Source organism: Microtus oregoni, unplaced genomic scaffold (genome assembly GCF_018167655.1).
Source record: "Microtus oregoni isolate MIOR12 unplaced genomic scaffold, Mior012 000082F_ref0000272, whole genome shotgun sequence".
Lineage (NCBI taxonomy): Eukaryota > Metazoa > Chordata > Mammalia > Rodentia > Cricetidae > Microtus > Microtus oregoni.
This window is the reverse complement of record NW_024544542.1, coordinates 1,039,843-1,054,443: the sequence shown is the minus strand read 5'-3', so window position 1 is coordinate 1,054,443 and position 14,601 is coordinate 1,039,843. Positions and strand designations below refer to the sequence as shown.

General features: G+C 43.9%; 1 protein-coding gene across 2 annotated transcripts in view; it reads left to right on the top strand.

The window, feature by feature from the left end:
- LOC121441856 (microtubule-associated protein RP/EB family member 2) overlaps nt 1–14,601 on the top strand; it is a 142,963-nt gene that overhangs the window by 6,881 nt on the left and 121,481 nt on the right. The window lies entirely within an intron of this gene.

Here is a 14,601-nt window from a genome sequence, read left to right as displayed (position 1 = left end):
ATTAGAGACAGTAACCTTGTAGAACTGGGCTCTGAGAAGCACTTCCTAGCCCCCTAACCATTGCCTCCACACCATGATCCAGACCCACTCATCCCTAGAGTGGAAGGCCTACATCGTAGCACCCTTCACGAATCATTTGAAGGTCATGATAGTCTACTATGCTGCACTCTGGCGCATCCGTGGGACTTGACAGTCCATTGGTAGGCCAATATTCCTTCTACCTAAAATATCAATGCCTGTTAAACCCCAGGACATCTGAGGAATCAGACTTTAGGCTGATGTGAATGTTTTCATGTGGCAGGCTTGAGTAGGGGTTACAAGAAAAATCTATGCATAAAGGTGGTACAACAGAAGGAAAAGAACACTTCCCAGGCTTGAGTATCTCGGGACTGGAAAAGGTACATAGTGAATGCCTGGGAGATGCAAGACTGCTTCCTTCTTGAGTCATAATATACATATTTTCCCCTATTTAAAAAACCTACACATAAACCAGGCAGTGGTGTCACACCCTTTAATCCAGGCACTCAGGAGGCTGGGATGGCGGATCTCTAAGTTCAAGGCCAGCCTAGTTTGTAGAGCAAGTTCCAGGACAGCCAGGGATACACAGAGAAACCCTGTTTCAGAAAAAGCAAAACAAAACCCTACACATTTTCTATCTTTAGAATCTCAGACTATGTCTTTCTTCCTGTGCTCTGCCTCTCATCTGTGGCAGAGAGCCTCACCCTGGGGATTCCTCTCCTTCCTCCTAGGCTGTTGAAAGTGCTTTTATACTGATGCTTCCACATCGACAGTGAAGATGCTAACCAGCAGAGCTGGAGAAACGCAGCAGTTAGGACCATTTCATTTGCTGCTCTTACGGAGGACCCATATTTTGTTCCCAAGCTCACAACCACCTAGAACTTCAGTCAAGTGACCCAATGCTTTATTCCAGCCTCTACAGACACTTGCACACGTGTGGTACACTAACTCACAAAAGCCCCCATATACACATGCGTAAGCTTTACAAACAATTCTAAGCAACAAAAGATCACTATATAACTTGGTTTTTTGCTGTAGGATGAGTGTTGTGTGGCCTTAGGAACAGAGAGTTTGAAAGAGCCAGGGGAGATCAGCCCTTAGCCCCTGTTTTGAGTAAGCGAGGGGCCAGTTAGGGCTTCAGAATCAAGTTGTGTTCACAAACAAGAACCATCTGGTGGATAGAGCTATTGTTCATCTTATTTGAAAGGAACCCGGACCTCCTGGTACTACTTAGCAACATCCCTCACAATCAACCACATAGGCTAAACAGAGTGTAACTATACTCGAGGAGCCGTGGTCATTTTTTTCCTCCTTGGAGTCTATTGCTGTCCGTGTCTATCACTATGGCCACCAGCCGCTGCCCACTTGTGCATCTGAGTCCGGCTTCACCACCTTCGGGAAAGAGTGCATTTTTTGTGTCTTCAACTTTATTTTCTCAGAGCGTGTGGTGACACTCTTCAGGGTAATTTGTTCAGGCCTGGGACCTTGGGTGGAGTTGGGAAGAGTCATCTTGCTGTCTTCCGAGTGTGCCATGTTGGGCAATCAGATGCAGGTGAGCCAGCAGCTTGGGTAGAACAATGATTGTGTTCTATACCCGGAACCAACATGCTGAGCTCACCTGAATTATATTTTCCCATGGGGTTAAGTGCCCATCCCAAGAGAAAGAAATGTTTAACTGACCATTTTGCAGGGGGTGGTGTTGTTTTGGAATTTGCTATTGGAATCTGAAGGCTCTGTGGATGTTTCCATTTTTATTTTTTACATTTTTTAGGTTTCTTTGTAAACCATAGATTTAAGGTTTCTTTTTAGACCTAATAACGTTGGGTTTTGCCTCTAAATTGTTGTTACCCTGATAATAGTTTTCCTGCTTTTGCTTGAGAGACTTTGTACCTTCGTTTCTCTGAAAATTATGTTTGTTGATCATAAGTGGAGGTACTAGAGATTTTAAAAATTAAAACAGCAAACATTGAAGAGTGGGAAAATTAGAGAAATGGCTGCCAAAGGGGCAAAGGAGTCTTCTACTAAAGTGTCCTAAACATAACAGGAGTCAGAATCATAAATGATCATCCCCAACTCCCCCTCTTCGCTCAAAATACAACTCTAAACAATGATCTTGGTTAAATGCTTACTCGAGTCAGACACGAGACATTCCATCTGCTTGTCTCAGTCACGGTGAGGCAGTTTGGACGTGTGGTCAGGAGACCATGCTATCTGCTTGTCTCAGTCATGGTGAGGCGGTTTGGACGTGTGGTCGGGAGACCTGGTCCTTGCTTCTTCTGTGCAGTTCCAGACAGCTCAGGGCACTGTTGTGGGCTCCAGTCGGAAGCGTGGGAGCATCATGTCTTTGTCGCTCCCCTGGTCACAAGCATCTCTGCGCTCCACACAGTGGTTAGTACTTCATTTTTATAATAAAATATAATGGGTAAGGTATTTTCTCCTTTGATGAATCCATAATTTATTTTCTAAGTATGAGGAAAACATGGAGTTTTAATAATCTGCTAGCGTATTAATTATTTAGTTATATTGGAATAGGCGCAGTAGCAGTAAATCCAACTGTCCAATAATGTAATATATGTAGACTGCCATGGCAGATCCTCAAAACCCTCAAGTAGTGGGGTTTCTGGCAGAGCATATACACTGGTATTAACGTCATCCACCCATAGCCAGATGTGGTGGCATGCACCTGTAACCCCAGCTATTTGGGAGGTTGAAGGAATATTGTGGGTTCCAAGTCAGTCTGGGCTTCATAGTAAGTTCCAGGCCAGCATGATTTATACTGTTGATGGAGGAAGGTCATTGGCTAATAAAGGAACTGCCTTGGCCCATTTTATTGGTTAGAACATAGGTTGGTGGAGTAAACAGAACAGAATGCTGGGAGGAAGAGGAAGTGAGCTCAGACTCCACAGCTCTCCTCTCGGGAGCAGACACCTCAGAGAGACGCCATGCTCCCCGCTCCCGGGAAGATGCACGCGATGAAGCTCCGACCCAGGATGGACGTAGGCTAGAATCTTCCCTGTAAGACCGGTGCTACACAGATGCTAAGAAATGGGCTAGTCCAGGTGCGAGAGTTAGCCTAGAAGAGCCTAGATAGAAATGGGCCAAGCAGTGTTTAAATGAATACAGTTTGTGTGTTGTTATTTCGGGCATAAGCTAGCCAAGCAGGCGGCCGGGGTGCTGGGAACACAGCCCCGCCGCTCTTATTTCAACATACTGTTATAAAAAAAATTTAATCAGCAATAAAGCAAAAGGTCTTCTCTGAAATCTCCCAGCTCTTCACATGTTGATACCCATGCAATGGTTTCCTCTGAATGGTCGTCATTAGATCCTCCTTCATCAATCAGCTGGGCCTGGAAACAAAGACAACATCTGCATTATCTTACTGAAGAGCAGGGAGAGATAGGGAAAATCAGAGCTAGTGACCAGGTTAGCACTGTGCTGTATTCCCTTCATCCCTGAACATACAGAGACAGCCAGAGAGGTTGCATCTCATTGTCTCCTGTTACTGCTTGGTTCCCAGACGCTAACATGTCCCCTCTAAAGGCACCAGAGCATACAGGGACAAGAAGAAACTCTAAACATAGGAGTAAACCAAGCTTGGAGAAGCATTTCCTTTAGACTAATGAAAAGGAAGTTTCATCTTTTGAAAGCTGGAATTGGGTTGTCCTTAGGTTATAGACGTCCCACATCAGTGGTTGTGACCAGAGGGATAAATGATTGCATTTTCTGTGGTCCAGAGACCTGAAAGTGAATGTCTAGTGGAGCTCAGCAAGGACAAAAGTGAGCCATCCTTCCCTTCCAGGGCCACCGTGTTGCTGCACTCTGACACTGTCCAGGACACTCTGCTACTTCTGTGGGCCCAATCAGAGCTGGTGCTGTTGCTCCTGTCTAGATGACCGCGGAATCAGAGTTTTCAGCAGGATCTCAGGGTCAGCGCACAGCTCTGAGTCATATACCTTGCATTGTTCATGGCAGAATGGAAGCATGGGGGAGCTTCAGGCCACTTAGTGGATCATCTCCTACTTCCTCCTTTTCTTCTAGATAAAAACATCCGTGGAAACACTTAAAAGTTGCCACATCTTTGCATTTTTAATTCATATCTTGGTTTTGTGGGTGCTTGGTAAGCCATCTTAGGTACTCCCCTAGCTCCCGTGCACCTTGAGAAAAGCCAGTGAGGGTCCTCCTGTCCCAGGAACCTATTAGGGTTCCTTCTGTTAAACTATGTCTTAAGATCTCTTAAGATCGGGTGTTCTGGAGTCAGAGATATAGCTTAGATTCCCCTAGCATGCAGAAAATCCTGGGTTCAATGTCCCCTAAAGGAAACAATTTTATTTTTTTTTAAAGATTTACTGTGTGTACAGCATTCCTCCCATGTGTCCTGCATGCCAGAATGGGACACCAAGTCTCATGATAGATGGCTGTGAGCCACCATGAGGTTGCTGGGACCTCTGGAATAGCAGTCAGTGCTCTTAACCACTGAGCCATCTCTCCAGCCCAAGGAAACAATTTTAAAGGAATTCTTGTAGCACCAGATTCTGTGTTACCCTCTCGTGCGCCACTGTACTACATGTGAACCAGACAAGGGCCTGGAGATTGAAAGAACACACAGAGACCTGGGTCATTCAAAAAGGGATCAACCGAATGCCCCTTGTTCAACTTTGTGGAAATCCTTATATACCTAACTGCTGTACAAGGAATTCTCCCCACCCCCATCACCCCCCACCACCCACCCCTAAAGGTGGGAAATTGCCACACCCAAGATGGAGTAAACAATGCCCTACAGCCAATCAACAGGCAGGGCAGAAGGAGCACAAAAACAAACAGAATGTTTTAGCTGGCTGACCAGAAACTGTCCTCAAGTAACCCCCAGGAGCAGGGGTAGACCCAGGCCCTACAAATTCTCTTAATCTGTTCTAGTTATTGGGATTCCCTAGAGTTGATTCCATTTATTACTTCTGACTCTACAACACTCTGATCCAGAGTTGACAGAGAGAGAGAGAGAGAGAGAGAGAGAGAGAGAGAGAGAGAGCGCAAGCGCAGGTGTGTAGATGCATTTATGATGTGAATTTATATGGAGGCCAGAAGACAACCTCAACTGTCCTTTCTCTGGGGGTGTCCATCTTGTTTGTTGCTGTTGATTTGGTGGGGGGAGGTTGTTTGTTTGTTTGTTTGTTTGTTTGAAACAAGGTCTCTCTTGGTGGTCTAGAGACTAGGCCAGCTGGCCAGCAGGCCTGGGTGTGTGTCTGTCTCATCTCCTTCAGCGCCAGCGTTTCGGGGATGCAACAGCACACCGGCTTTTTATGTGAGTTCTGCAGCCGGACCTCAGGTCTTCACGCTTGTGCGGCAGGCAAGCGCTGTACCAACTGAGTTATCACCCAGCATGTCAACTGTTTAATAATGGTCATAAAGTTGTCTTTTCCACTTCTGTAGCCATTTATGGTTGCTAAGGAATTTTTATATACAGCAACACAGCAATTCTTTATGTAGACACTTTATAGAACACTATAAACACAAGAGCCCAGAGTTTAGATGGCATGCCCAAAGTCACACAATTGGGGAAATGCTGCACCCAGGGATCTTTACTGCAGTTCCGATGCTTCTCTAGGCAGGTTTACAAATCTCAGGGTGTCCTTGGAAGGTCTGTTAACCCATGAAGATACTGAACTAAAGCAGTGACCCAACCTAAAAAAGACCTCATGTTTCTCTCAGAAAGATGGGTAATGATTTAAAATTGAAGAAACCGTAAACAGGGGCCCCTTGACCTTCTGGAATTCATAGGCACTTCTCTGTTTCAAATTCCCAGTGCATCATGAGAGGGCATGATTAGCTGTTCCGGATGTGGCTGAAGCACAGGCCATGTCAGAAGGCATTTGGAATCAGAGGCTTTTGGGGAAGGGTGGTAGGACAAGCCTAGCATCCCAAGTAGCTCTGTGGCACCCTCGGCACAACTGGTTTGGAAACAGCAAGGTGAAGGAGTTAAGGTTTTACTTGTTTTCTTCTGACAGATCAGGAAGTCACATGACCATACTCCTGTATCTCACACACTGGATATTTGTGTGGTGGTTTAGAGATGCCATTGTCCACACAAATAAACATAAAAGAAACGACTCAGCTCTGAGTGCTTAACTCACAAGCATCAGGAGGAGAGTTTGGATCCTCTGCACCCTCATTAGGGGAGAAAAAAACAGGGCCAGGTGGTGTTGGCATACCCCTTTAGTCCCAGCACTTGAGAGGCAAAGGCAGGCAAATCTCTATGTTTTTGAGACCAACCTGGTCTACAGAACAAGTTCCTGGACGGCCAAGGCTACACAGTGAAACCCTGTCTCAAAAAACCAAACAACAACAAAAAAGACACATGCCTCTAAGCCTAGCACTGGGAAGGCAGAAATAGGGGCACAGGGCACAGGGCCCAGAGCCTATTGGCTAGCCAGAGTAGATAAATTAGTTCAGTAATAAACCTTGTCGTAAGAATAAATAAATAAGGTGAAACATTGAAGACACCCGTGTCAGTCTCTGGCGTCTAAGAAAAATAACAGCTATTTCATTGAAGGTACTCATATGATGAGATCCAGAGCTATCTATTCTGGTCAGCAGAGGGGAAAGCATAAAAGGGTATTAATCAATCTCGGTGCATTTGCAGAGTAATTAACTAATTGAGTCGGTATCACCTTAGACATCAGAGAACGTTCCCTAAGGATCTGCGACACTGGACAAATCCATTATCCTGAAGGATTAGAGACTTGAGAGGACAAGGAAAGTGGCAAGAAGCTAGATGCCCCAAAGGATGGACTTTCCATCTTAATTTCTTTTCTTTTTCGGTCCATTGCAAGGTCTCAACTATGAATGAATGCATTTGAATCAGGATCAACTGAGTGAATGGGCCATCTGGCTGAGTGTGTTAGGTTGCCATAGTAGCAGGTTTTGGAAAGAGTCTTGAGAGAGGTCATGTGCCTTGCAACTCAAGGAATGGTCCTCAGACCAGCAGCACCAGCGTCCCCTGGAAGCTCTTAAAAGGTGGGGAGAATGCTGGGCTCCCACCCCTGCCCCTTGCTACTGAGTCACAATCTGCAGTTTTTCAAGAGCAGGTCTTTTAACAAGACTGCCAGGCGAATCACAGTCTGAAAAACACTCCCTTAGCTGAAATTGAGACGCAAGATGCTCGCTTTCAGAGTAAAGAACACAACACTCACTATCTGCACACTAGTCGAGACAATAGCAGTGATGAGTCTTTCCCGTTAGTGTGTCACTCCCTGTCCTTAGCAGCGCGCTCACAGCCCTGGATTATGACTATTAAGTGTTTGTCGCTAACTCATCCGCGTGTCTGCTGGCACTGTACACATCTCCTTCATCTAGCACAGCGCCTGGCATCTGACAGGTAAGCGTGTTGGTAGCAAAACCTCCAGCTGCCCAGACCAACAAGCGTGGGCTTGGGCCCCATCCTGCCACAGCCTCAATCCGTGCATCTATGAGCCATGGAGAAGCATGCCCCTCCTGAGGTTTGAAGAGAAAGAACTGATCCATGTGCTAACACAGCACCTGGTGCACACTGGCTGTTCGTGAGTGGCACCGATTCATACGTGCTCAATGACTGCTGAACAAATAAAATTTAAAAAAAAAAAGGAACCTCATATAAAAACTCTAAAGCTGAGAAGCTCGTGTCCTGCTACCATATACAAGTCTGAGTTTTGAATTATATGGTAAACAGGCAAACAGGGTCAGAATGAATTTGTAGGAAATGTGTGTGGTTAGGAATCAAAAACCTAGTATTTGCCCGGCTGCACCCATGTCAGCTGCTACCTCTCTGCGCCTTGGTTTCTCCACCTGAAGAGTAAAATCCCTTAAGTCGTCTTTATTTCAGAGAGCTATAATGGAAGCTTCCTGCAGATCGCAGTGTAGGATGTCATACCTTATTCACACTTAAGCTGCTACCTACTTTTTAACGCAATGCCAAGCTCATAGGAGATGGTCACAGGGCAGGAGTATCCGGTGGGATTCGAGCGTGTGCTCTCTGTGGAGATGAAAACCTCACCCCCAAGCACAGTATCCTTTAGCACAGTATTCTGGGATGCAGGGGAAATGGCTAGAGGACAAGGGCCTAGAAGGGCTTCTTGCAGGTGGGGCAGGGTGGGTAAGAGAGGAAATGGTGGGGAAAGGCGAGGGGACACTGGGACAGTTTTGTGTCTTCTAGTCAGAGCCCAGGTGCGTTCTCACAGCAACGTTATAAAGGAGAGAAAAAAACCTACCCAAAAGCAGCCACGGGAACCTCCAAAGGAGGGAGCAGATAAGTTATGATTTGAGAACTGACGGGTATATATGGAAAAGTTGCAGTTGTGGTAGTACCTGCCTATAATCTCAGCGTTCAGAAGACAGAGGCAGGAGGATCACAAGATTGATGGCAACCTGATCTATATAGCAACTTCCAAGCCAACATGGGCTGCACAGCAAGACCCCACCTCACAAAAGGAAAAGAAATTGGGGCACAAGATTAGTGGCTCAAGGGCTATTTGCTGCCCTTGCTGAGGACCCGTGTTCGGTTTCTGGCACACACATGGTGGTTCACAGCCCCCCTAAATCCAGTTCAAGAGGATCCAATGCTTGCTTCTGACCTCTGCAGGCATAGCCATCCATGGTGTGTATATATGCATGCAGACAAATCACTCGTACGCAAAAAAATACAAAAGAAAAATTGTAAAAAAAAAACAACAAAAATATAACGGAAGGAAGTTCTTGAAAAACTTCAAGGAGGCCGGTAAGATATTCATTCAGTCAATAAAGTGTTGCTAGGTTAAACATAAGGGCTTGAGTTCAATCCCAGAAACTACATAAGAAATCCAAGAATGGTTGTGTGCAGGCCTTTTGTTTTGTTTTTGTTTTTGATTTTCAAGTCAGGGGTTTTCTGTGTAGCCCTGGCTGTCTCTCTGTAGACCAGGTTGGCCTTGAACTCAGAGATCTGCCTGCCTCTGCCTCCTGAGTGCTGGATTAAAGGTGTGTACCACCACCTTTCAAGGTTTTTTGTTTTTCTGCAAGTCAGTAGTAATTTATTTTGTCTTCGTGCCTTGAAACCAATTGGAAGGGTTGATGTTTTTATTTTTACATTTTCATACATCACTGTACTAATTTCCACAGCACTGTATTAATAAAGGCATTTCATAAGGTGTGCAGTGTGTGCTGAGGATGTCCTCATGGTCCCTGCCTTGCCCCTGTGAGCCCTCCTTTCTGTTCTCTGTTTCCCTTGATGTTCCACCAGACAGCTTCACGTCTATACTTTCCATTATTTTTTCTTGCGTATGGGATTTTCTTTATTAAATTTATTTATGGATTTTTTAAATCCTGGTATTGGGAGGCAGAGTCAGGGGTTTGTTGATAGGCTATCTAAGCCTACTCAGTGAAGTCCAGGCTAAAAGGAGACCCCATCTTAAGAAATAAAAGAGATGGTTCTGGAGGCGTGACAATATTTCACATTGACCTCTAGGTTCCATATACATGAACATACAAACACATGTGCCCACAGGTGAGCGTATGCACACAGGCAAATATTTTCACACTGGACGTTTTGGTTGGACTTCCTCCAAAAAACCCCTTCTCCCTCAAGTGGGACTGGAGCTTCACCTCTGGCATCTCCCTCAAGTGGGAATGGAGCTTCACCTGTGGAACATCCTAGACTATTTCCTAGTTAGATGGAGTTCAGGGCGTCTTCCTCGCAAGGAATCGAGTTACTGATACAACTCCCAAACTTTCAGCAGTAGGTTCCTCTACGAGGAAAAGTCCACAGCAGAGGCACCAAGAGCAACCCAGGGCTCTTCACAAAGGCTTAGGCAGGAAACTCGCATCCAGAGGCTATGCCAACATTTCCACAGTTCCATTCACTAACACATTTTGCACACTTTGTTGAAAATAGTAAGGAAAAAAATGAGAGTTTTACAAGATTTTCCCAAAGCACAATACAAACAGTGGAGTCCATTTGTGTTTTAAGGGAGATTATGGCGCCCCGAACACCAGTGTCCTGGCAGAGCCTATGGAGTGTTACCCTGTAACACCTTTAGCATGCTGCTCTCCTAGTGGACCAGGAAAACAGCAGACAACAAAGACGGGACACATAAAAAACATGTCTTTTGTTCCAGCCGTGCCCCAAACACTGTACTATAAGCTGTGATATCAGACATGAAGCTGAAGCTCTCAGGGCAGCTTTTCTGCTTTGCTATATTTTGGTATCAATCACACACAGAGCAAAGGCTATTCTGTACCTACCATGTTTCCAATGTCAGATGATTAAAAATAGATCAAAGATTTGGTTTCAATGGTGCAATTATAGAAAGCATTTTGTGTGATTACAGTGCAGGCAACATTTCTCACGGATGCAGTTTGCCTGGTCTTTTTAAAGAATTTTACATTCTGTGGGGTTACAGTACAGGCAACATTTCTTAGGGATGCAGCTTGCCTGGTCCTTTTTTAAAGAATTTTTCTTTCACAGCATCACTCTTTAAAAAATAAAATAGAAATAAATAGAAAAATAGAAAGGGCAATCTTAAAAATTATTTTTGTCCTGGTTCACGTGGGAAGCAACAGATGGATCAATGCAGGATTCTAGGAAGAGCGTTATGCTGTGCTTGAAGGAAAAGAAGTCAAATGTGTAGCTATCATTTGGGATTGTCCTTTCAGTGTATGGAAACCAAATCATGCAACCCTGAGATGTTTATACCGCCATTACCACCCTCAGTATATACCGCCCAAATCCCTTTATCATAGAGCAATTTTTTTAAAGTCCTTAAATACATAGCACGGATCATTTGGTAATTTGTCTTTCTTAAGGAGAATGAGTCATACCAGACTTAACATCCAAGATCCTGTGGAACCTGACCTCCATTGCCAGCGCATACCCTCCCCCACTGGTGTTTGGTTTCTCTGGTGCGTGCTGAGCCCTGTGATTCCCGGCAGTGAGCCCCTGGCAGCTCTAGGCTTCCCCTGGAGAGGCCACAATCCCAGCCCAAGACCACTAATTGATGTGGTGCTGCTGGAAGTTGGTATCAAGTAAGATCAGTCTCGGGATTAATAGCATGTGCCTCTCTGCTAATGTTTATAAGATGTCCCGTTCCTAGAAAGCTGTGGACCTCCCGCATGATCAACTAGGATCTGCAGCTGGAGCCGTGCAGCTTCTCAGGGTGCAGTAGGGAGTTTAGAAGTCGGATACAGTTCATTCTGAAGACCTGGGACAGCCAAGTCAAACCCTGAGCAGAAACCCAGACTCAGGCCCCAGCTGTACCACCTTCTTGAAAAAAACCAGGAGCAGCTAAGGAGGCCTGTTGCTGTCTCTAAGAAGGGAATGGTTTGACCTTGTGTGGATTGGAAGCTATATTGCCCAGGTACCAAGCAATAAAAGAACAATGAGTTAGCCAATGGCATGCATGATTAGAAATACTTTTACATCCATGTTTCTATCCTGATGTATCTCTTATGTTCCTGAGGTTTTATGGCCAGGCATAAAGACGGCAGTAATTTGGGCTCAAGGGAGGGAAAATCTTTCTAAGTAAAGCAGATATTCTGCTGGCATATCTTGGATATGAGATGCTAGAATTCTGAGTTTGTTGAAAAAAGGATTAGAAACTTCTAGAGGGTATACTTCTATGAAAGTAGAGAATGTACTTGGTTCAATCCTGCTCATTTCTCAAGAGTTCCCTGGTGCTCAGTATCACAGAAGACCGAAAGTCTGTGTGATCTGATAAAATGAGAGTCACATTGTGTTCAGTTTAGAAACACACCATCTGCCTTGTCTACAAAATCCTACAGAAAATAAAATTTTATTCCTATACAGCTAGATGTATAATCCAGAGGAATTCCTGCTTGGGGTGGCCATCAGAAAATTTAGATCCATTAAGTTGGATGAAGTATGAAACTGATGTGTCGAACCCACCGGAAGTTCTCATCGTGTTTGTATTAATGTTTCCACTTTCGATTAAGAATCGCACAGGTGGGAGGCTAGAGAGCTGGCTCGGAGGTTAAGAACACTTGCTGCTCTTGCAGAGGACCTAAGTCAGGTTCCCAGCATCCTCCTGGTAGCCCTCTACTCTCTGTAACTCCAGTTCCGGGAGATCCAATGCCTTTCTCTGATCTTCATGGGGACCGGACGGTCATGTGCTGCACAGACACCCCTAGGCAAAACACTCAAACATAAAATAAAAGAAGATAATAAAAAGTTGTAAAGGTAAATGTAGGCAGAAGTGGGATTACACCAGAGAAAACTTTAAATTATTCTATCAAGGAAGTGCTGGGAAGGTTCATCCGGGCTGCGTTTATGAAAAGCTGGGCCTTTTATGCTGAGTCTTACAAATGCCATACAAGCGATCCAATCTGACTCCCTGCCCTCATGTTGTATATTATTGCTAGCCTTCATTGCAGCTAGCTTATTATTCTCATATTTACATCTTACCATTTAATCTTCAGCTTCGTTTGCTCTCTGCCCTCCTTCCTCAGTTAAGTGTTCCTTCTTATTTCTTGCCCAATTGCTTTTTTCTTGCTGTTGAGATACAGACAAAATGTCTCTCCTGGTTCATGTTTTACATTTATATCTACTTCACATGAGCAAAAGTTAAAAAAAAAAAAAGACCAATTGATCCATTTTCTTTTGGACTGTAAGTTTGACATCAAGACTAAGAATCTTGGCTAGGCCCTGGATCCCGGATCTCCTGTTTGCTTATGACTCTTTCTTCCCAGCTCTTTCTAAGATATATCAAAGGGCTAGCTTTTTAAAAAAAGATTTATTTGTGTCATATGTGTATGTGTGTTTTGCCTGCGTGTGTATGTGCTGTGTCTGCAGAGACCAGAAGAGGTCGCTGGAGCTCCTAGCGTTACCATGTGGCTTCTTGGAACTGAACTTGGGTCCTCAGCAAAAGCAGCCAATGCTCTTAACCACTGATCATCTCTCCAGCCCCAAAGGACTGGCTTTTAGGATTCAAGACGTGAGAAGTAGAGAGAGCAGATGGTAAATAAAGTCTGTAAGGTATAGTCCCCTGGTAGCTACATATCCGACTGATTGCCCCATTCTGAGTCTCCGTTTTGTTTATAATAAGATGGCTTTATCTAATGAAATTAGACAAAAATCTGTGTACAGGGTTCCATGGATGATCTCACGATTCTCCAAGCTGGTCTGTCACAGCTGCTAAGCAATTAACAACTGGCTGTTTTGAATAAACAGAGAAAGGTCACTTGTGTACAGATGAGACAGAATCTTCTAAGGGCTAGTCGTCTGGTTTGTAGATACACTTTGTGCTCCCGCCTCTTGTTTAATAACTTAGCTACTGGGGACTAGTTAAATAAAGAAGAAAAGTGAAAGTTTTATTCTGATTCAGTTAAGATTTCTGAAAAATTGGAAAACTTTAGAATGAGAGTCAATATTGGTACGAGCTGAGTTTTTTAATCTGAATTTTACTAAACTAGTGTTAAATTAAAGAAACATGAAATAACAGCACAGAAGTAAATTCTGTTATAAAACAAAAAACAAATAAGGACATTCATTCTATCTGTTCAATATAAAATTTTATATATATAGTGAGTTTACCTGAATTCTATTCTTGAAATAGTTAATGTGAAATATTCAAAGTTTTAAATAAGTAAGAAAATATAAGTTTTCATCTGAACTTTGAACACTATAGGTGAGTTTCTCTTAACTGAAATGCTTGGTCCCAGATATGAGATTTCAACTGTTTTGACATTTTTTAATATTTGCATATACATCATGAGTTCTCTTGAGGATGGGACCTAAGTCTAACACAAAACTCATTGTGCTTCATATACACCTTGGGCATGTAATCCCAAGGCGATTTTATATAATATTTTAAATGGTCATGTGATGTGGGATTCCCCTCTGTATCCTGTGAATACCATTGGTTAATAAAGAAACTGCTTTGGACCCATAGCAGGGCAGAACAGAGCTAGGCAAGGAAAACTAAACTGAATGCTGGGAGAAAGAAGGCGGAGTCAGTGAGAAGCCATGGAGCCACCTCCAGAAACAGACATGCTGGAACCTTGCTGGTAGACCAGGAGCTTCACAGTAAAATATAAAATAACAGAAATGGGTTAATTTAAGAGATAAGAGTGAGCTAGAAATATATACATAAGCTAATCGGCAAGCAGTGTTGTAATGAATACAGTTTCTGTGTGATTATTTCGGTGCTGAACAGCCGGGAACAAACAAGCAGCCTCATGCAACAGTTGTCGGCATGAAACTATGCAAGGATGCTTAGATTTTGGAGACTTTGGGGTTTCTGACCCCTAGACTGGAGGATGTGCCCTTGTGTAACCTTAACAATTCAGCTGTCACCGAGCTTTAATTCATTCAACATTTATATTCTTTTCTTCTTCACTACCCTTACATAAACTGTAAAAATTTCCCCTTTTAAAAATCAACAGTAGCATCTTTAGAGCCTTGTCCCAGATGAATCTCACGGTGTTAAATTTGCTGTAGATGTGTTATTTTGTGCATGGTTGGTTCTAAAAAGGACCAAAAGAAGAGCCAGGCAGTGACGGCGCATGTATTTGTCCCCGGCACTTGAGAAGCAGGCAGATCTCTTGAGTTCAAGGCCAGCCTGGTCT